Source organism: Pristiophorus japonicus, unplaced genomic scaffold, assembly GCF_044704955.1.
Source record: "Pristiophorus japonicus isolate sPriJap1 unplaced genomic scaffold, sPriJap1.hap1 HAP1_SCAFFOLD_35, whole genome shotgun sequence".
Taxonomy (NCBI): Eukaryota; Metazoa; Chordata; class Chondrichthyes; family Pristiophoridae; genus Pristiophorus; species Pristiophorus japonicus.
The window spans coordinates 8744712-8768162 of NW_027253324.1; the positions used below are offsets into that span (position 1 = coordinate 8744712).

The 23451-nt window shown below is 44.7% G+C and overlaps 5 non-coding genes across 5 annotated transcripts; 2 read left to right on the plus strand and 3 right to left on the minus strand.

Annotated features, from left to right (window-relative positions):
• The first annotated feature begins 8243 nt into the window (after nt 1-8243).
• Nucleotides 8244-8315, plus strand: trnaw-cca (transfer RNA tryptophan (anticodon CCA)). The gene has a single exon. It is a non-coding gene; the product is annotated as a tRNA-Trp (tRNA).
• A 1170-nt stretch (nt 8316-9485) lies between these two features.
• Nucleotides 9486-9557, minus strand: trnaw-cca (transfer RNA tryptophan (anticodon CCA)). Its single transcript has one exon. It is a non-coding gene; the product is annotated as a tRNA-Trp (tRNA).
• Nucleotides 9558-10574: 1017 nt separating this feature from the next.
• Nucleotides 10575-10647, minus strand: trnav-uac (transfer RNA valine (anticodon UAC)). Its single transcript has one exon. It is a non-coding gene; the product is annotated as a tRNA-Val (tRNA).
• An 11115-nt stretch (nt 10648-21762) lies between these two features.
• Nucleotides 21763-21836, minus strand: trnan-guu (transfer RNA asparagine (anticodon GUU)). Its single transcript has one exon. It is a non-coding gene; the product is annotated as a tRNA-Asn (tRNA).
• An 889-nt stretch (nt 21837-22725) lies between these two features.
• Nucleotides 22726-22798, plus strand: trnav-cac (transfer RNA valine (anticodon CAC)). The gene has a single exon. It is a non-coding gene; the product is annotated as a tRNA-Val (tRNA).
• Nucleotides 22799-23451: the final 653 nt, after the last annotated feature.

Consider the following 23451-nt stretch of genomic DNA (forward strand, 5'->3'; position numbering starts at 1 on the left):
ATTTTCCCTACTATTGCTGTCCAGACGACCGGTACTGCACGCGTTAGAGACAGAGTAAATCTCACTCCATCCTGTCCCAAACACTACCATGGTTGATACAGAGTAAATCTCAGTCTACAATATCCCAAGCACTCCCGGGGCAATTGCACATGGGTTAGTTACAGAGTAAAGCTCCATCTACACTGTCGCATCAAACACTCCCAGGCCAGATACAACACAGGTTAGATACAGAGTAAAGCTCCCTCTACACCGCCCCATCAAACAGTCACAGGGTAGGTAAAGCACGGGTCAGATACAGAGTAAAGCTCCCTCTAGACTGTCCCGTCAAACTCTCCCAGGGCAGGTACAGTACAGGTTAGGTCCAGCATAAATCTTCCTCTGAACAGTCCCCAACAAAATTCACAGGGCAGCTCCAGCACAGGTTAAATACAGAGTAATTTCTCCCACAACACTGTCCCATCAAACACTCAAAGGGCAGGTACAGCACAGATTAGATACACATTTTCCCACTGGACATTCCCATGGCAGGAACTGCACAGGTAAGATACAGAGTAAAGTTCCTCTACATTGTCCCATAAAACTCTCCCAGGGCAGGAACAGCATGCGTTAGATATACAGTAAAGCTCCCTCTACACTGTCCCATCAAGCACTCCCAGAGCAGGTCGTGCTTTGGTTAGATGCAGAGTAAAGCTTCCTCCACACTTTCCAAATAAACACTCCAAGGGCAAGTACAGCATAATTTAGTGAAAGGGTAACCCTCTCAAACCTCACTAAATAATTGTACAGGGCCTTGGTGAGACCACACCTGGAGTACTGTGCACATCTTTGGTCGCCTTATCTAACGAAGGATACTTGCCTTGCTTAGATATAGAGCAAAGCTCCCTCAACATTGTCCCACCAGACATTCCATGGGCAGGTACAACACAGGCTAGATATGGAGTATATCTCCCTCTACACTGTCTCAAGCATTCTAGAGTAGATACTGCATTGGTAAGATACAGAATAAAGTTCCCTCTGCACTGACACATAAAACACTCCCAGGGCAGATACAGAATATATCTCCCTCTACATTGTCGCATCAAACACTCCCAAGGCAACTACAGCACGGGATAGATACAGAGTAAAGCTCCCTCTACTCTGCCGCATCAAACAATCCCAGAACAGGTACAACATGGTTTAAATATTGAGTAAATCTCCCTCTATACTGTTCCATCGGACATTGCCAGGGCAGCTACCGCATGCATTACATACAGCATAAAGCTCCCTCAACACTATCATACCAGGCATTCCAAGGGCATGTACAACACTGGTTAGGTATGGAGTATTTCTCCCTCGAAACTATCCAAAGCATTGCAGGGTAGATACAGCATTGGTTAGATACAGAATAATGCTCCATCTACACAGTCCCATCAAACACTCCCAGGGTAAGTACAGCACGGGATAAATACAGAGTAATCTCTCCCTCTGCATTGTCCCAACAAATAATCCTAGGGCAGGTAGCACGTGTTAGATACAGAGTAAAGCTCTTTCTACACTATCCCAACAAACAATCCCAGGGCAGGTACAACACAGGGTAGATTATAATATAAGATATAGGAGCAGGAGTAGGCACTTGGCCCCTCGAGCCTGTTCCACCATTTAATAAGATCATGGCTGATCTGATCTTGGGCTCAGCTCCACTTCCCTGCCCGCTCCCCATGACACTTTATTCCCTTATTGCTCAAAAATCTGTCGATCTCCTCCTTTAATATATTCAATGGCCCAGCCTCCACAGCTCTCTGGGGCAGACATTCCATCGATTTACAACCATTAAAGAAGAAATTCCATCTAATCTCAGTTTTACATGGGCGGCCTCTTATTCTGAGACTATGACCCCTAGTTTTAGTTTTCCCTATAGTTGCAAATATCCTCTCTGCATTCACCTTGTCGAGCCCCTTCATTATCTTATATGTTTTGATAAGATCACCTTTCATTGTTCTGAACTCCAATGGGTATAGACCCAACCTACTCAACCTATCTTAATAAATCAACACCCTCATCTCTGGCATCAACCTAGTGAACCTTCTCTGAACAGCTTCCAAAGCAAGTACATTCTTCCTTAAATAAAGAGACCAAAACTGTATGCAGTACGCTAGGCGTGCCCTCACCAATATTCTGTACAGTTGTAGCAGGACTTACCTGCTTTTACACTTTATCCACCTTGCAATAAAGGCCAAGATTCCATTTGCTTTCCAGATTACTTGCTGTACCTGCATACTAACCTTTTGTGTTTCATGCACAAGGACCCCAAGTTGCTACTGTATTGCAGCACTTTGCAATTTTTATCCATTTAAATTATAATTTGTTTTTTATTTTTTCTGCCCCAGTGGATAACCTCACATTTTCCCACATTATACTCCATCTGCCGAATTTTTTGCCCACTCACTTAGCATGTCTGTATCCCTTTACATATTTTTGTGTCCTCTTCACAAGTTTCGTTCCCACCCATCTTAGTATTATCAGCAATCTTTTCGAGATTGCACTCGGTCCCTTCATCCAAGTCATTAATATAGATTGAGGACTGAGCACCGACGCCTATGACAATGCTGGTGCTAGTTTGCCAATGGAGAAATGACCCCATTTATCCTGACTCAGATACAAAGTAAAGCTCCAACTACATTGTACCATCAAACACAGCCAGGGCAGGTACAGCACGCGTTCGATAGAGTTAAGCTCCCTCTACCCAGTCGCATCAAACACTCCCAGGGTACGTAGTGCATTGGTGAGATACGAAGTAAAGCTACTTCTAAACTTTCCAAATAAACACTCTTCGGGCCGGGTACAGCTTAAGTTAGATAAAGGGTAATCCTCTCAAATCTCACTCTACAATTGTACAGGGCCTTGGTGAGACCACACTTGGAGTACTGTGCACAGTTTTGGTCTCCTTATCTAAGGATGGATTTTCTTGCCTTGCTTAGGTACCGAGTAAATCTTCCTCAACACTGTCCACCAGATATTCCAACGGCAGGTACAAGTCTGGTTAGATACGGTGTATATCTCCCTCCTTCAGGGGAGGGGAACCAGTGAGTGTAGAACTGAACCCAGACAGAGTCAGCACCTTCAGGGGAAGGGAACCAGTGAGTGTAGAACTGAACCCAGACAGAGTCAGCACCTTCAGGGGAAGAGAGGGGAACCAGTGAGCGGAACTGAATCCAGCCAGAGTCAGCACTGAAGGGGAGGGTAACATAAGAACATAGGAAATAGGAGCTCGAGTAGGCCACACGGCCCATCGAGCCTGCTCCGCCATTTAATAGGATCATGGCTTAATATGACTCGGGTCCATCTCCCTGCCCACTCCCCATATCCCTTTAATCCTTTATCGGTTAAGAAACTGTTAATCTCTTAAAGTTATTCAATGACCTAGCTTCCACAGCTCTCTGAGGCAGTGAATTCCACAGATTTACAATGCTCTGGGAGAAGAAAGTTTTCCTCATCTCAGTTTTAAATGGGAGGTCCCTTATTCTGAGATTATACTCCCTAGTTCTTGTCTCCCCTATCAGTGGAAACATCCTCTCTGCATCGACCATGTCAAGCTGCTTCAAAACCTTTTCCGTTTCGATAAGATCACCTCTCATTCTTCTGAATTCCAATGAGTAGAGGCCCAAGCTCCTCAAACTTTCCTCATAATTCAACACCTCATCACCGGAATCAACTTAGGAACCTTCTCTGAACTGCCTCCCAAGCCAGTATATCCTTTCATAAATGTGGAAACCAAAACTGCACGCAGTAGTCTAAGTGTGGCCACACTAATACCCTGTATGACTGTGGCATGACTTCCCTGCTTTTATACTCCATCCCCTTTGCAATAGAGGCCAAGATTCCATTGGATTTCCTGTTCACTTGCTGTACCTACATACTAAACTTTTGTTTCGTGCACAAGTACCCCCAGGTCCCACTGTACTGTAGCACTTTGCAATTTTTCTCCATTTAAATAATAACTTGCTCTTGATTTTTTGTTCTGCCAAAGTGCATGACCTAATACTTTCCCACATTTTACTCCATCTGCCAAATTTATGCCCACTCACTTAGCCTTCCTATGTCCTTTTGCAGATTTTTTGTGACCTCCTCACACATTGCTTCTCCTCCCATCTTTGTATCATCAGTGTTGTGGGAATTTTTAGAAACCCCGTTTTATGCATTCTGGCGATGTTAAAATTGTCAAATAAAGTCTGCTGATTCTGAGTCATGGGGAAAGAAGAAGTTGGACAAAGTATGGTTGTAGTGCAAACAGATGTATGCATGTTTTTTCTCTGATAAGGAGGAACCGAATGCCCTAAACGCTGAACTCAGGGTCCCATGTACTTTATTGAGAAAGGTTTTTCTTCTTCCATTGTAACCACAATGACGCACGTGCTTGTGGGTTGTGAGATTAAATATGGAACGGCCGGGCGAGTTCGGGGGCAAGAGGCTGCGGAGCTTTTAGACTGATCTCCAACTCGGCCGAGTCTCTGTATACATATAATAAACTTGTGTGTTTACCACTTGAGAAGATGGGTGTCTGAGTCATATTCTTTAACATAGTTTCTACCCCAACAATTTGGCGAAATTACACTCGGTCCTTTCTTCCAAGTCGTTAATGTAGATTGTAAATAGTTGGGGTCCCAGCACTGATCCCTGTGGCACTCCACTAGCTACTGATTTCCAACCCGAGAATGAACCATTTATCCCGACTCTCTGTTTTCTGTTAGTTAGCCAATCCTCTATCCATGCTAATATATTACCCCCAAACCAATGTTTTTTTTTATCTTGTGTAGTAACCTTTTATGTGGCACCTTGTCAATGCCTTCTGGAAGTCCAAATACAACACATCCACTGGTTCCCCTTTATCCACCCTGTTTGTTACATTGGTGGAGCCCAGATGATATTGGACAGGAGACGGTCGGTTGTCGGTGCGGGTTAGGAATTGGAGCCGTAAGTGGGCTGGTGAGCCTCATAAACATCTGCTTTAGGTCCCAGGCCCCAATCACAGGCCACAGGCCCTGGGATGGCCACGTGGTGACAGGCCCGGGTCAGCGGGGTCACTGGCCGCCATCCTGGACGGTTCATGGTGCATGTGCGGCCACCTTGTTGCAGGAACCAAGACATTTTGCAAAACATCAAATGCTGATATTTGTGTGCTGGGATCCGGCCAAATATCAGCCAAAGTTCCCCATACACCTCTGCAGGGAATTCCACAGGTTAACAACTCTGAGTGAAGAAGTTTCTCCTCATCTCCTTCTTAATTGGCCTACCGCTTATCCTAAGACTATGTCCCCTAGTTCCGGACTTCCCCAACATCGGGAACAATCTACACGCATCTAACCTGTCCAGTCCCGTCAGAATCTTATACGTTTCCATGTGATACCCTCTCATCGTTCTCAACTCCAGTGAATAAAGGCCCAGTTGATCAAGTTTCTCCTCATATGACAGTCCAGGCCATCCCGGGAATCAGTCTGGTGAACCTTCCCTGCACTCCCTCAACAGCAATAACGTCCTTCCTCAGATTAGAAGACCAAAACGGAACCCAATATTCCAGGTGAGGCCTCACTAAGACCCTGTACAACTTCAGTAAGAACTCACTGCTCCTATACTCAAAGACCCGAGCTATGAAGGCGAACATACCATTTGCCTTCTTCACTGCCTGTTGCACCTGTCTGCCAACCTTCAATGACTGATGACCCATGACACGCAGGTCTCGTTGCACCTCCCCTTTTCCTAATCTGCCGTGATTCAGATAATATTCTGCCCCAGTGTTTTTGCCCCCAAAATGGATAACATCACATTTATCCACATTATTCTGCATCTGCCATGCATTTGCCTACTCACCTAACCTGTCCAAGTCACCCTACAGCCTCTTAGCTTCCTCCTCACAGCTCACACCGCCACCCAGTTTAGTGTCATCTGCAAACTTGGAGATATTACACTCATGTCCTTCATCCAAATCATTGATTTATATTGTATGAGCTGGGGTCCCAGCACTGAGCGCTGCGGCACTCCACGAGTCACTGCCTGCCATTCTGAAAAGGACCTGTTTATCCCGACTCTCTGCTTCCTGTCTGCCAACCAGTTCTCTATTCACGTCAGTACATTACCCCCAATACCATGTGCTTTGACTTTGCACACCAATCTCTTGTGTGGGACCTTGACAAAAGCATTCTGAAAGTCCAAATACACCATATCCACTGGTTCTCCCTTGTCCACTCTGCTAGTTACATCCTCAAAAATTCCAGAAGATTTGTCAAGCATGATTTCCCTTTCATAAATCCATGCTGACTTGGACTGATCCTGTCACTGCTTTCCAAATGCCCTGCTGTTTCATCTTTAATAATTGATTCCAACATTTTCCCCACTGCTGATGTCAGGCTAACTGGTCTATAATTACCCGTTTTCTCTCTCCCTCCTTTTTTAAAAAGTGGTGTTACATTAGCTACCCTCCAGTCCATAGGAACTGTTACCGACTCGATAGATTACTGGAAAATGACCACCAATGCATCCACTATTTTTCGGGCCACTTCCTTAAGTACTCTGGGACGCAGACTATCAGGCCCTAGTGATTTATCAGCCTTCAATCCCATCAATTTGCCGAACACAATTTCCCGCCTAATAAGGATATCCTTCAGTTCCTCCTTCTCACTCGACCCTCGGTCCCCAAGTGCATTCGGAACATTATTCGTGTCTTCCTTCGTGAAGACAGAACCGAATTATTTGTTCTATTCGTCTGCCATTGCTTTGTTCCCCATTATAAATTCACCTGAATCCGACTGCAAGGGACCTACGTTTGTCTTCACTAATCTTTTTCTCTTCACATATTTACAGAAGCTTTTACGTTCCAAGCAAGATTACCCTCCGAATGAAACCCTTAGTCCTCCTCTTTTGAATTCTAAATTACTCCCAGTCCTCAGGTTTGCTGCTTTTTCTGGCCAATTTATGTGCCTCTTCCTTGGTTTTAACACTATCCTTAATTTCCCTTGTTAGCCACGGTTGAGCAAAGTTCTCCGTTCTATTTTTACTCCAGAGAGGGATGTACAATTGATGAAGTTCACCCGTGTGATCTTTAAATGTTTACCATTGCCTATCCACTGTCATCTCTTTTAGTATCGTTGGCCAGTCTATTCTAGAATTGCCAATTCACACCTCAGACCGTCAAAGTTCCCTTTCCTTAAGTTCACGACCCTAGTTTCTGAATTAACAGTGACACTCTCCATCTTAATGAAGAATTCTACCATATTATGTTACATTTCCCTGAGGGGCCCCGCACAACAAGATTGCTAATTAGTCCCTTCTCATTACACATCACCCAGTATAGGATGGCCAGCTCTCTTATTGGTTCCTCAACATATTGGTCGAGAAACCCATCCCAAATACACTCCAGGAAATCCTCCTCCACCACATTACTACCATGTGGTTAACCCAATCAATATGTAGAGTAAAGTCACCCATGATAAATGCTGTACCACCACTGCACACATCCCTTATTTCTTGTTTGATGCTGTCCCCAACCTTACCACTACTAAACAGTGAGATAGACATTGCAGCAAGGGTCTGATTATTGTGAAACAACAATTCTAGAAGAACACTGACCCCGACATGATTTCAACAAGCAGCCCTTTGATCGAGAATCAAACGCACTACCGTTGAACCACGAGGTTTACACAGTAGTTAAGGGATGTTCGTCTTTATGAAGGTTCTGCAATACAAAGGACTTTAAATTCCCCGCCCATTAAAATACAGTGAGTAAAATGGGATATTGTTTAACAGTCACATGCAAAGTGTCATGTATTGATGCTTGGGGTCACTAGACACCAGGGGGCGCCACTGTCGGAGGTCATCGGGCTGTACGCGCGTGTGCGCGGGCCTTGGTTTCTAAGAGCGAGTACTATGTCACGTGGGCACTTTGGGAATAAGTAAAGTTGAACCAGGTTTGCAGTAGAGTGAGTTTACAGTCACAAGTCTGTCGAGTCATTCTATACATTGCACAAAACACAGGACAAATGATTGAAGTATGGAGTGTCCCTGAGTTAGCATTTGTTTGATTGTGCAAAAGAAGGTGTGGGGTTAATTCATGATGCTTTCCCGTGAAAGGAAGACAAAAGGTTAAGGAAAAAACCATACGGTGACTGTCAGGTGAGCGCTGCTTGTGATACCTGGTGGGAATGGGCGGTAATTTTAAAGCACCTTGTATTGCAGAACCTTCATATAGACGAACATCTCCAGCTCACTGTGTAGGCCACGTGGCGCAACGGTAGCGCGTCTGACTCCAGATCAGAAGGTTGCGTGTTCAAATCACGTCGTGGTCACTGTTCTTTTGGATATTGTTCTTCCAGAATTTATATTTCATTTGCTGTTTGTCAATAACCAGACCCTTGCTCCAAGGTCTGTCTCACTGTTTCCCCGGTGTCAGGCAGAGATTCGCCTGCCGCCCTCAATTATTTCATGTGACAGGACACAAAATTTCAAAATCAATCTGCAGGTGGCCACACACAGCAGTGAGCAGTCAGGATGGCCGAGCGGTCGAAGGTGCTGTGTTCAGTTCAAAATCTATCTTGAAGACAAGGATCCAAATCCCACTTCTGGTGTTTATTATTTTTAATCATTAAGCAGAAACAAACACCAACTTTGTTAATATTGAACAATTAACGTCAAATATTTCATTTTCTCTAATCTTCAATTGATCAATGTTCAAAATGTTTACGCTCGGTTGCGATGCGGGGAGTTTTCACGGGATAAACGAATGTGATAACCACTACACTACTGAAACAATGCAATTGACACAATGCGAGGAACATAACCAGAGCTTTAACCTACACAGCTGGCCGATACTTCAGGAGCTGGTTTTACGAGAATAGAATGACGGTGCTATATTTAGGAAGGCTGTGAGTGTGGTAGGAATTGATCTCGTGTTTCCCAGACTTTACACATCGGAACAGGAGCTGGCCATTTAGCAATGAGTGGTTAGGATCAGGAATGCACGGCTTGAGACTTTCTGGCCTCAGGTAAGAAGGTGGTGCTCAGGAATAAGGTGAAAGGTTGAATCTTCTGCACTGACTCTCTTAAACAAACTCCAGCACCAGGTCAGATGGAAATGTTAAGCGAGCAGCTGAACTGCTGAATCCCACTTTGAAGGAGTTGGCCGTGGTGTCAAACAAATGCGTTCCGTTTAATGATAATTATTGTTAGAATTGGAATTCAAGCTGAACACACGTGTCGAGGAGACAGTGACCTGAACACAGCACCGTCGACCGCCCGGCCATCCTGACTATTCAGCGCTGTGTGTGGCCACCTGCAGGTTGATTTTGAACTTTTGTGTCCTGTCACATGAAATAAATGAGGGCAGCAGGCGTATCTCTGCCTGAACCGGGGAAACAGTGATACAGACTTGGAGCAAGGGTCTGGTTATTGACAAACAGCAAATGAAATATAAACTCTGGAAGAACAATATCCAAAAGAACAGTGACCACGACGTGATTTGACCACGACGTGATTTGAACACGCAACCTTCTGATCTGGAGTCAGACGCGCTACCATTGCGCCACGTGGCCTACACAGTGAGCTGGAGATGTTCGTCTATATGAAGGATCTGCAATACAAGGTGCTTTAAAATCCCCGCCCATTCCCACCAGGTATCAAAAGCAGCGCTCAGCTGACAGTCACCGGATGGTTTGTTCGAAAACTTTTCTCTTGCTTTCACGGGAAACCATCATTAATTAACCCCTCACCTTCTTTACAAAATCAAACAAATGCTAACTCAGAGACACTCCATACTTCAATCATTTGACATGTGCTTTCGGGAGCGGCAGGGAAGTGGACCTGAGTCCATTATCAGATCAGCCTTGATTGTATTAAATGGTGGAGCTGGCTCGAGGGGCCGTATGGCCCACTCCTGCTCCTATTTCCCATGATCTTATGTTCTTATGCATGTTAACCCATTTTACGCACTGTATTTTAGCTTTCTGGTTGAAAGTGTTCATTGCCGATGACAGCACGAATCTGGGGCAACTTTTATCAAATTTATCAGCACCGATTATTCCTACCGTGCACACAAAATACAATCAGTAGTGAAGATAAAATCCCACCGTGTGTATTTCCAGATTCAACGCAGTAGCATTTCAAATAAAGTGAAATAATTTTACACTGAAAAGATTTGCAAGTGTTACTTGTATTTGTGTCCTTAATTAAACTTTGTGGCGTCTGTCTCCCGTTCATGCCACTGCTGAATAAGAAAGGAGTGTTTGACATTGACCAGACTGCACTGCCCCTGATATTTGTCAGCTCATCCTTTATATTCAGTGGTTTCTCGCCCTTTGATGGGCTGCAGTGCAGCGGATATCACGTTGGCCTCACACGCAAAAGGTCCCCGGTGGATCCGTTTTCTCTCACTCAAAGTTATCTATTTATTGGTGATATAAAGAGCAATTAATGAATAAGGGAGCCCTTTTGCCAGGAGAATAAATAGCAAATAAAAACAGCAAATGCTGGAAATCTCAGCAGGTCAGGCAGCATTTGCAGGGAGACAAAACTCGCCTCTGATTGTTCATCCACAGCAAGTTTAAACATAATATTTCTGCCTCGGATTGAACCAGGGACCTTTCGCGTGTAAAGCAAATGTGATAACCACTACACTACAGAAACCTCTTGTACAACAGGCCCCACAGCGAGGAGCTGACCAGTGAGCTCCCTCTGTGCTGATCGGGAATGTGTTGGCTCTCCTGAAACAACTTCTGTCCCACACTGAAAGTTCTCAATCCTTCTCCTCCGCTGCCCTTTACAGAAATGTCACGGATCACCCAGCCACCGTGTTCATTTCCACATTCTCACAGTGAGGCCACAGAGGCTCCTACCGTCTCCCCGCGATCAGCGAACTCACCCAGTTTACAAAATTAAACCCCAAACACGTGCCCGGCAAAGTGCAGGAGAAGCCAGATAGTCTGTAATCTCGGTCTATCACAGAAAGTATTGGTATTCACGGTGATTACAGCAATTATTAATTATCTCACATACCTCAATTATTTTTCTGCGATGAATTGATCGAGGATTGAAAGTAGCTTAGTGCGCCGGGTCTTAACACCTCGACCACCAGGGAACAGTTACGATACATGTAGATATATTTATATATATTTATATATGAACCTGAATGTCAATAGCTACCTACCTAGACCTCTTGGCGCCCACGGTAGTGCGTCTAACTTTGAGTGAGAGAAACGGTTCCACAGTGACACCTGTCATGTGTTCGACATGGTTACTGCTTGTACTATTACAAGGTGTGCCACCAGAGGGCACTGCAGTGGCAGACTTGTAGCTTACCTGCACAGGTGTGCCTGGCCTAGTATAAAAGGCAGGCCACCAATAAAGTTTATCAATAAAGGACTCAGGTCACTACAGTTAAAGAACGACACATTGTGTCGTGGAGTCATTATCAGAGCATTTGAAGGTATAACAAGGGAGCCCAAAGCCTCAGAAACTGGAAATTCTAACAGAGCGTCGAAGTCATGCTGTTGATGCCTGGGACAACACATTGCTCAAAGTTGTCCACACGTGAAGGCAGAGTGTTTCTTCGACAGAAAGACTGGGCATCTTACGAAGGCATGCCGACTGAAGGGTAAAGTTGTTGTTAAAGCTATGAGTCCAGCGTTCAAAGCTCTGAGTCGAAATCCCAAGAGACTACATAGTATGGAAGACCAACAACAGGACGAGGAGATGTTAGATTTACACATCATCAGGAGCACGAGTTTAACGGACAGTGATTCGCAAAGCATCAAAATCCACATAGATGTTGCTGGATTCAAGATACCAATGGAAATTGACACGGGTGCATCCGTGAGTGTAATAAAGGAGTCACTGTACCGCGACAAATTGCGTGATTTCCAACTGGAGAAACCCAAGATAGAGCTGCGAGGCTACTCGGGAGATTAAATTCCTGTGATTGGTTATATCACTGTACCGATCGGTGAAATATAAAGATTAATTTCAGAACTTGCCTCGAATAGTAGTGAAAAGAGATAAGTCTGCCTTACAAGGAAGAAATTGATTAAGCTCACTGAAGCTGGATTGTAGTCAGATTTTCTGTGTGGAAGCGAGATTTTCATCAACGGATGAGGTTATCAAGAAGTAACCAAAGGTGTTCTGCGAAACGGACAGTCCGATCCAAGGCTTCAAGGCGAGTGTCAGGGTACAGAAGGAATCTAGATTGGTTTACTACAAGCCCCGTTCCGTACCATATGCACTCAAGGAGAAGGTTCAGCATGAACTCAAAAAACGAGAAAGTGTTAACCGTAACACTGCGGAAACATCTCCACTTTCAGCTCCAGATTCACAATATTAAACCCAATGAGATCGGGAGAAAAGTTCCTCACATGTTCAGGGCAAAATAAATAATTGTCGTTCTACAAAAGAATGAACAAATTTCAGCACCAGGTCAGACGGAAATGTGAAGCGAGCAGGTGGACTGCTGAATCGCACTTTTAAGGAGTTGGTGGTGACAAAGCAAATGGGTTCTGCCTAATGATTCAACATAAGAAATGTCTGCAATAGGATTCGAACACTATCTTTTGTGACCTGATCACATCACCTTAGACCACTCGGCCATCATTACTACTCAGTGTTGTGTGTAGCCACCTGCAGGTTGATTTTGAACTTTTGTGTCCTTTCACATGAAATAAATCAGGGCAGCAGGCGGATCTCTGCCTGACACCGGGGAAAGAGTGAGACAGACTTTGGAGCAAGGGTCTGGTTATTGTCAAACAGCAAATGAAATATTAATTCTGGAAGAATAACATTGGAACGAAATGTGATCCTGACACACAGAAAGAAGTGGTAAGGCAGAAGATTAAATCCTGCATCCCTTCCTGCAAAACATTCCTTTCACAAACATTTCTCTGAAAAAAACGGCACAAAACAAAAATGTTCCTTTCAAAGTCATTAAACTCCCAAATTCCCACGCCCCGCGACTCTCCTGAATCAGATGCCTCAAGTTTTGTCGATTCCATCCATATCCCTTTGCTCCAAGGTCTGTCTCCCTGTTTCCCCGGTGTCAGGCAGAGATCCGCCTGCTGCCGTCATTTATTTCACTCTCTGTGAATCTCTCTAATATTCCAACAGCAGCCATGGTTGTGTGAAGGTTTGTCTTCTGTTAATCGTCGCCAATTGTTGTGAAAAGTAAAACACCAGGAGGCTGAGTACTGTGAGCTAAACTTAGTGTGATCTTCGTCTTCTTTATTACAACTCCAGAGTGCCTGAACAACATGGCAGCCAACCTTTTATACTGGCCCTGCACGTGTGGGCAGGTGACCATTAGGACTCCAACAGTCACGCCCTCTGGTGGCAAGTATGACATAGTTACATACTTCACATAATTGTTATCGTTAAGAAGTTATAATTCAAATGAATGCCTGAATCATCAGAATGGTGCCTGGTTTGTAGGACAAGGCTACATATCAGGAAGGAGCGTATTTAGATGACAAGGAAAGTGATACTCTGATGATAAGTTTGGAGAATAAAAAGAGTAAATACTGGAAACACTGAGCAGGCCAGGCAGCATCTGTGGAGAGAGAAACAGAGTTAACGTTTCAGGTTAATGACCTTCCATCAGAAGTTGGGCAGTTGTGTTAGGTAATGCTATTAAAAGGTTCAATTGTCACGAAGCAGGGGTAAGGAAAAGATATAAAATGTGGCATTTGGAACAGATAGTTTAGAATCCGATTAATGTTTGATCAATTTCTACACCGAGCTGGGAACTGTAACGTGTTTGAGTTCTTCGGCTAACATTCGCAAGGTTTGGGTGTAAGTACTATTAAGTGTATGTTTAATTATTGTCTGCTTAATAACTCTGACATTTAATGTTGCGGACCCTATTCCTGCACTGCGTGTGTTCCAGCTCTGTTTGGAGCACCGATCCCTTCAATCCGTCGCTTACAGGGACAGTTGGATTCTCCGTTTCTTTGTTTGGTGAAATTTAAAAGATTGAAAGCGGCGAACATCAACCTGGTCACCTACTCACTAACCGCTACACGCTGCTCCCGTGAGATGGAAGCACAGTTACTGTTACAAGCTTGAACGCAGATACAAGCAAAACTCATTCATAGAAAGTCCAAGTCCCTGAGGCACCTGATTTTTTTGCACCAAACTCCATCGCAAAGAGTTGCGGTTCATGTGGGATGATTTGGGCACATCTTTCCGCACACGACAACACTTCAAACATATCTCAACGGATGCAAAGCGCGTTGGGGCGTCATGAGTTCCTGAAAGGTGTTGCAGAAATGCAAGTCCTTCTTCGCAAAAGTTTGATGCAATTTTAAAATTCTTGGGTAAACTGAAGCTCGTCCGGGATTTGAACCCGGGACCTCTCGCAAATTTCAAACAATAACCCCGCAGCGAGAATCATACCCCTAGACCAACGAGCCAACTGCTCTATAAACGTGGAGATAAGGTGTAATCATTATTGAAACATTTTTAGTGTGTTGCTATTCTTGATCGGAGGAGCACATGAGATGGAATCAGTGACTTTGATTTTTCGACCTGTCTTCTGAAGCACCGCACGGTCCAACTCCGACAGTCAATGAGCTGTTGGGACGTTAGTGTATCCAGGCTGTGGGTGGTTTCTGCATTAGTTCTGGGTGGGGACAGTATATTTCCCCTTCTCTCTTCCTCTTGTCTTTCACGATGTGCTTTGGTTTCTCTATTTACTCCCCTGTCTCAGTTTCTAGTGTTTAAAAGGGAACAAAAGATGAAATGGGTGTCACTGTGGACCAATTTATCTCACTCAAAGTTAGACACACTACCGTGGGCAGCACGAGGTCTAGGTAGGTAGCCGTTGAAATTCAGGTTCACATATAAATATGTATAAATATATCGACATGTATCGTAACTGTTCCCTGGTGGTCGAGCGGTTAAGATTCGGCGGACTAACCTGGTTTCAATCCTCAATCAATTCATTGCATAAAAATAATTGAGGTCTGTGAGACGATTAATAATTGCTGTAACCACCATGAATACCAATACTTTCTGTGATAGACCGAGCTTACAGACTATCTGGCTTCTCCTGCCCTTTGCCGGGCACGTATTCCGGGTTTAATTTTGTAAACTGGGTGAGTTCGCTGATCGCGGATAGAAAGGTAGGAGCGTCTGTGGCCCCACTGTGAGGATGTGGAAGTGAACACGGTGGCTGGGTGATCCCTGACATTTCTGTGAAGGGCAGCGGTGGAGAAGGATTGAGAACTTTCAGTGTGGGACAGAAATTGTTCAAGGTGAGCCGACACAGAATGCCGATCAGCACAGAGGAAGCTCACTGGTCACCTCCCCTCTGTTGGGGTTATTGTACCAGAGGTTTCTGTAGTGTAGTGGTTATCACGTTTGCTTTACACGGGAAAAGTCCTTGGTTTAATCCCGTGTTTAGACTCCTGGCAAATGCTGCCTGACCTGCTGAGATTTTCAGATTTTGCTATTTATTCACCTGGTAAAAGGGTTCCCTTATTCCTCAATTGCTCTTTATTTCACTTCAATGAATAGATAACTTTGACTGAGAGAAAACGGATCCACCGGGGACCTTTTGCGTGTGAGGCCAACGTGATATCCGCTGTACTGCAGCCCATCAAAGGGTGAGAAACCACTGAATATAAAGGATGAGCTGGTCAACGTCAAACCCTCCTTTCTTATTCAGCAGTGGCATGAACGGGAGTCAGACGCCACAAAGTTTAATTAAAGACACAAATACAAGTAACACTTGCAAATCTTTTCACTGTAAAATTCTTTCACTTTAATTGAAATCCGAAAGCATTGAATCTGAAAATACGCACGGTGGGATTTTATCTTCACGAATGATTTTATTTTGTGTGCACGATAGGAAAAACCGGTGCTGCTAAATTTAATAAAAGTTGCCCCAGATCCCTGAAGACTTTGAACCAGAAAGCTAAAATACAGTGAGTAAAATGGGATATGGTTTTCGAGTTAAGATGTAAAGCACAGGCCAAATGATTGAAGTATGGAATGTCCCTGAGTTAGCATTTGTTTGATTGTGCAAAAGAAGGTGAGGGGTTAATTAATGATGGTTTCCCGTGAAAGCAAGAGAAAAGTTTTCGAGCAAACCATTCGGTGACTGTCCGGTGACCGCTGATTGTGATACCTGGTGGGAATGGGCGGGGATTTTAAAGCCCCTTGTATTGCAGAACCTTCATATAGACGAACATCTCCAGTTCACTGTGTAGGTCTCATGGTGCAACGGTAGTGTGTCTGATTCCAAATTAGAAGGTTGCGTGTTCAAATCACGTAAGGGTCATTGTTTTTTTTGATATTTTTCTTCCAGAATTACTATTTCATTTGCTGTTTGACAATAACCAGACCGTTGCTGCAATGTCTGTCTCACAGTTTCCCCGGTGTCAGGCAGAGATACGCCTGCTGCCCTTATTTATATCATGTGACAGGACACAAATGTTCAAAATCAACCTGCAGGTGGCCACACAAAGCACTGTATAGTCAGGATGGCCGAGCGGTCTAAGGTGCTGTGTTCAAATTGCAGTTTTCTCTGAAGCTGAGGGTTCGAATCCCTCTTGTGACTTTTCTGATCTTCAAGCGGAACCCATTTGTTTTGTCATCACCAACTCCTTAAAAGTGCAATTCAGCAGTCCACCTGCTCGCTTAACATTTCCGTCTGACCTCGTGCTGAAGTTTGTTCATTCTTGTGTGGACTATCAATCAGATATTTTGCCCTGAGCATCTGAGGAACTTTTATCCCGATCTCATTGGGTTTAATTTTGGTAATCTGGTGCTGAAAGTGGAGATGTTTCCGCAGTGTAACGGTTAACACGTTCGCCTCACACGCGAAAGTACCTCGAACGGAAATATTTTCTGGAGCTTTCTCATGCATGTTCAGAGGAGAGTTTGTTCTCCTGTGAAAGGTCAAGAGATCATAAGAACTTAAGAGTTAGGAACAGGAGTCAGCCATTCGGCCCATTTTCAAGTTTTCAAGACCTTTCCGCCCGGTTTCGGACCGGGAACCTTTCGTGTGTGAGGCGAATGTGATAACTACTACACTTCGGAAACACTATGATAGAATCAATCTCAGGATAAAACCACAGCTCTAACCTACACAGCTAGCCGAGAATTCAGGAACTTGTTTCAAGAGAATAGAATGAGGGTGCTATATTGAAGAAGGCTATAAGTGTGGCCTTCGACAGCGTGGACCATTTTCCACGCCTGGGGAACCTACTATCAGCAAGGGCAGATATCGAAGACGAGGTCCAACACCGCCTCCTGTGTGCCAGCACAGCCTTCGATCACCTGAGGAGGAGAGTGTTTGAAGACCCGGACCTCAAATCTGGCACCAAGCTTATGGTGTGCAGGGCGGTGGTGATAAGTGCCCCGCGGTATAGATCAGAGACATGGACCATATACAGCAGACATCTCAAATCACTGGAGAAATACCACCAGGGCTGTCTCCGCAAGATCCTGCAAATCCCCTGGGAGGACAGACGCACCAACATCAGTGTTCTCGATCAGGCCAACATCCCCAGCATTGAAGCACTGACCACACTCGACCAGCTCCGTTGGGCGGGCCACATTGTCCACATGCCCAACACGAGACTCTCTAAGCCAACGCTCTACACAGAACTCCGACAAGGTAAGCGAGCCCCAGGTGGGCAGAGGAAACGTTTCGGGCACACCCTCAAAGCCTCCCTGATAAAATGCAACATCCCCACCGGCAACTGGGAGTCCTTGTTCCTCGGGTTGAGTTGCCTGTGCTGCATGATCCGTGCCGGATCGATCATCCTCTGCCACGTGGTATGTCACATCACGTTTGCACATTCACTGGAGGTACCCCATCGTTGTGCAGCCTTTGCACACGCAGTGCTTCAATCGATATTGATGGGCCCGAGGATTATCCCCGCAGCACCAACACGGTGCTAATAGATTCACATCGATCCCCGATGGCGGACTCTGAGTCATCACAGGTCTTGCAGCCACAGACATATAGACCCTGCCATATGAAGTTCGGCCTGCTAGCGACATCATTTTATGCACAGTACTTGCCGATGAGCTTCGATGTTGAGAAGATATCTGTTTGGTGTTATCGTCCGTGGCCATGCATGCCTGGGCGATCGCGATGGCCCTGCTCTGGTCTCGGGTTTCAGCAGCCAGCAGCTTTCGAAGAATGACCTCGTGGCTGATGCCCAGCACGTAAAAGTCCCACAGCATTTGCCCCAACGCAGCTCCAAAATAGCAAAGTCCCGCGAGGTGTCTCAGGTCGGTGACATAATCCGCCAGGTCCTGGTCCCGGTGCGATGGTGCGTGTAAAAACGATATCTGGCCATGAGGATACTCTCCTTCGGCTTTAGGTAGCCCCAAACCAGTGTGCACAACGCTGAATATTCCTTCTCCTTTGGTTTTGTCGGTGTGAGCAGATTCTTGATGAGGCTGTATATTTTAGGCCCACAGATGGTGAGGAGAACCGCCCTGTGCTCAGCCACGTTAGTGTCTCCTTCCAGCTCGTTGGCCACAAAGTACAGATCGAGCTGCTCGACGAAGGCTTCCCAATCATCATCCTCTTTGGATCTCTCTGATATTCCAACAGCAGCCATGGTTGCGTGAAAATTCGAATTCTGTTACTCGTCGCCAATTGCTGTGCATAGAAGAACTCCCCGAGGCTGAGTACTGTGAGCTATACTTAGTGTGACCTTAGTCTTCTTTATTACAACTGCAGTGTGCCTGAACTACATGGCAGCCAACCTTTTATACTGGCCCTGTTCGTGTGGGCAGGTGACCATTAGGACTCCAACAGTCGGGCGCTCTGATGGCAAGTATTACATCGTTACATCCTTCACATTAATGTTATCATTAAGAAGTTATAATTCCAATGAATGCCTGAATCATCAGAAAGGAGCCTGGTTTGTGGGACAAGGCTACATATCAGGAAGGAGTGTAGTTAGATGACATGGGAAGTGATATTCTGATTATAAGTTTGGAGAATAAAAAGTTAAATGCTGGAAACATTGAGCAGGTCAGGCAGCATCTGTGGAGAGAGAAACAGAGTTAACGTTTCAGGTTAATGACGTTCCATCAGAAGTTGGGCACTTGTGTTCGGTAATACTGTTAAAAGTTTAAATTGTCACGTAGCAGGGGTAAGGAAAAGATATAAAATGTGCCATTTGGAACAGATAGTTTAGAATCCGATTAATGTTTGATCAATTTGTACACCGAGCTGGGAACTGTAACGTGTTTGAGTTCTTCGGCTAACATTCGCATGGTTTGGCTGTAAGTACTGTTAAGTGTGTGTTTAATTATTGTCTGCTTAATAACTTTGACATTTAATGTTGCGGACCCCATTCCTGCACTGTGCGTGTTCCAGCTCTGTTTGGAGCAGCGATCCCTTCAATCCGTCGCTTACAGGGACAGTTGGATTCACCGTTTCTTTGTTTGGTGAAATTTCAAAGATTGAAAGCGGTGCACATCAACCTGGTCACCTACTCACTAACCGCTACACACTGCTCCCGTGAGATGGAAGCCCAATTACTGTTTCAAGCTTGAACGCAGGTACAAGCAAAACTCATTCACAGAAAGTCCAAGTCCCTGAGCCACCTGATTATTTGCACCGAACTCCTTCGCAAAGAGTTGCGGTTCGTGTGGGGTGATTTGGGCACATCTTTCCCCACAATACAACACTTCAACACTTCAAACATAACTCAACGGCTATGAAGCGATTTGGGGCGTCATGAGTTCCTGAAAAGTGTTGAAGAAATGCAAGACCTTCTTTGCAAAATTTCGATGCAATTTCAAAATTTTTGGATAAATTGAGGGCTCGTCCAGGATTTGAACGCGGGACCTCTCGCAAGTTTCATGTATCAACCCCGAAATAGGAATCATACCCCTAGACCAACGAGCTAACTGTTTAGCAAATCTGAAGATAAGGTGTAACCATTATTCGAGCATTTTTAGTGTTTTGCTCTTCTTGATTGGAGGAGCACATGAGACGGAATCAGTGACTATGCTTTTTCGAGCTGTCCTCTGAAGCACCGCACAGTCCCACTCCGACAGTCAATGAGCTGTTGGGACGTTAGTGTATCCAGGCTGTGGGTGGTCACCCCGAGCGCAGCAGAAGGGTTTCTGCATTCGTTCTGGGTGGGGACAGTATTTTTCCCCTTCTCTCTTCCTCTTGCCTATAACCCTGTGCTTTGGTTTCTCTATTTATTCCCCTGTCTCAGTTTCTAGTGTTTAAAAGTGAACAAAAGATGAGATGGGTGTCACTGTGGAACAATTTCTCTCACTCAAAGTTAGAAACACTACCGTTGCACCACGAGGTCTCGGTCGGTAGCCGTTGATATTCAGGTTCATATCTAAATATATATAAGTATATCGACATGTATCGTAACTGTTCCCTGGTGGTCGAGGGGTTGAGATCAGGCGCACTAACCAGGTTTCAATCCTCGATCAATTCATCGCATAAAAATAATTGAGGTCTGTGAGACGATTAATAATTGCTGTAATCACCATAAATACCAATTCTGTCATGTATCTCACACTACTGTACATAACTGTACCTTACCATGCCATACATGACTGTAACCAGAGATGACCTGTAACCACAAACTGACCTTACCACCAGGGGTGCATTTGCAGGAGACACTGGATACCTTTCCCAGACACGTATATACGGACAGGTCTCAGGCAAGTGTGGCATTCGAGAGCTGTGTAATAAAGGTGCAGGTCCAGAGTGAACTTGACTTCAGTATGTGCCTCGTGTGAGTCTGTATTACAGGGTCAGGACTTTTCAGTGGCGACGAGTTATGGGATTACAGAATCCACAGAATGGCGACCAACGGCTCAGATGAAAAATACAATGCTGGAGATAATTGGGAGGACGTTATTGAAAGGCTCCAGCAAAGCTTTGTAACCAAAGACTGGTTAGGCGACAATAAGGCAGACAAGAGAAGAGCCCATCTCTTGACCAGCTGTGGCTCGAAAACATACGCTTTAATGAAGGACCTGCTGGCACACGAGAAACCAGCAAGCAAGTCGTTTGAAGAATTGATCACACTGGTAAGAGACCACCTGAAGCCAGCAAGCAGCCTACACATGCAAGTTACCTCGGACCCGTGCCAAAGCTCCCCGTACATCGAGCACAGGCTCAGGAAAACCCCGGGGGAGAGGATATCCCGGTAACTGGGCCTTCCAGCTACACTGAACAAGTGACCGTTTTGAAACTTTCCAGTGTAATAACTTGCAACTGGAGCATCCATCAGTCAGGATGGCCGAGCGGTCTAAGGCGTTGGTTCAGGTCACTGTCTCCTCTGGATGCGTGGGTTCAAATCCCAATCCTGACATTCAGTGTTTTTAATTACAAACTCATTTGTTTGGACACCACTCTGAAGTGCTTTGGGCATGCATCGAACTTAACAGAATGACCCCAATTCAATTACAAACAGTGATATGAAAGTTACTTCTCAAACCGGGAATCGATCCTTGGTGGCTGGAGCGAAAGGAATGGTTTTGTGAAGCATTGAAATGTGCCCTCTCAATATCTCGCGCTGCTCATTTTAAAACACGGTTAAAATTTGTTTCAGTGCAGAAGAAGGCAGGCTCGAAGGGCCAAATGGCCGACTCCTGCTCCTGGTTTTTGTGTTCTTATACAGAGCACAGAATAAATGATTAAATGATCAACTCTCCCTTAGTTCGCATTTCTTTCATTGTGCAAAAGAAGATTGTGGGTTCATTAATGATGTTTTCCTGTGAAAGCACCATAAAGGTTTAAGGAAAATAATTCGTCCAACGTGGGGTTTGAATTCACAACCCTGAGATTAACAGTCTCATACTCTACCGACTGAGCTAGTTAGGACTGCTTAAGTTGCGTCTTCCTGTCACTTTTCGCTGCCAGGGATCTGTTGGCTCCGCACCATGGGTTTATCTCGAACTTCCAACCTCGAAACTGGTTCTCCTGATTTCCAAGCCCCTTGTATTGCAGAATTTTCATTTCGACGAACATCTCCAACTCACTGTGTAGGCCTCGTGGCGCAAGGGTAATGTGTCTAACTCTAGATCCGTAGGTTGTGTGTTCAAATCAGGTCGAGATCACTGTTCTTTCAGACATTTTTATTCCAGAATTAATATTTCCATTGCTGTTTGGCAATAACCAGACCCTTGCTCCAAGGTCTCTCTCACTATTTCCCCGGTGTCAGGCAGAGATACGCCTGCTGCCCTCATTTATTTCATGTGACAGGACACAAACGTTCAAAATCAACCTGCAGGTGGCTACACACAGCACTGAATAGTCAGGATGGCCTGACTGGTATCCCTACCACAGTGGACAACCTCATATTTCCCACATTATACTCCATCTGACAAATTACTGCCCAGCCACTGAGCCTATCGATATCGCTTTGCAGATTGTTTGTGTCCTCCTCACAACTTGCTTTCCTACCGATCTTTGGATCATCTTGGCTACATTACCAACGTGCAGAGCACAGAACCAATTATTGACCGATTGACTTTCCCTCAGTGGGCATTTCTTTCATTGTGCAAAAGAAGTTTATCGATTCCTTAACGATGTTATCCCATGAAAGCAAAATTAAAGATAAACGAAAATAATTTGCACACTTGAAAGGAATATTTTTGTTTGGTGCAGTTCCGGTCAGAGAGATGTTGTGAAAGGCACTTATTGCAGAGAGAGGGATTGAGTATTTCAGCTTGTTGCTGAACACTTCTCTCTGGCCACAGAACTAGGCACCAGTTTCTGTAGTGTAGCGGTTATCACATTCGCCTCACACGTGAAAGGTCCCCGGTTCAAGCCCGGGCGGAAACATTATTTCTGAAACAAAAAGTGTTTTTAAATGTTCATTGTTCATGTGACAATGGCCTCCTTCCGTGCTATAAACTTTTCTGATTCCATGATGAGCAATGAACATTGAAAACCAGTCTCCTAAAATGCAGAGTGTGTAAAATCAGAAAGGAAATAAAACTTCCTCAATGATTCAAGTTTCACAAATTATTAAAATTAAATTGTTGAAGTTTCGACTGTCCCTCAGTGATCATGTTAGCATTTCTTTCATTCTGCTAAACAATGCTATCGGTTAATACCAGCAGATACAAGCCGCATTTCAAACCCGGAAACAACTCATTCATTATTCACCCTTCCTAGTTCCAGTGCACAGAGGGTTATTCATCCTCAATCCCAGAAACTCAAATCCAACTTCTGACATTCCTTATTTCTAATTACCAACTTATTTGTTTTGACACCACTCTGAAGTGCTTTGGGTCATCTGTGTAATTTAATTAAATTACTTCACTTTAATTAATAACGGTGGTAGCAAATTTACTTCTCTAACTGGGAATCGAACCCCGGTAGCTGTCGTGATCAGAATGTTTTTGTGAAGCATTTAAATATGCTCTCTAAAAATCTCGCATTCCTAATTTAAAAATAGGGTTACCATTTGTTTCAGTGTGAAAGAAGGAGAT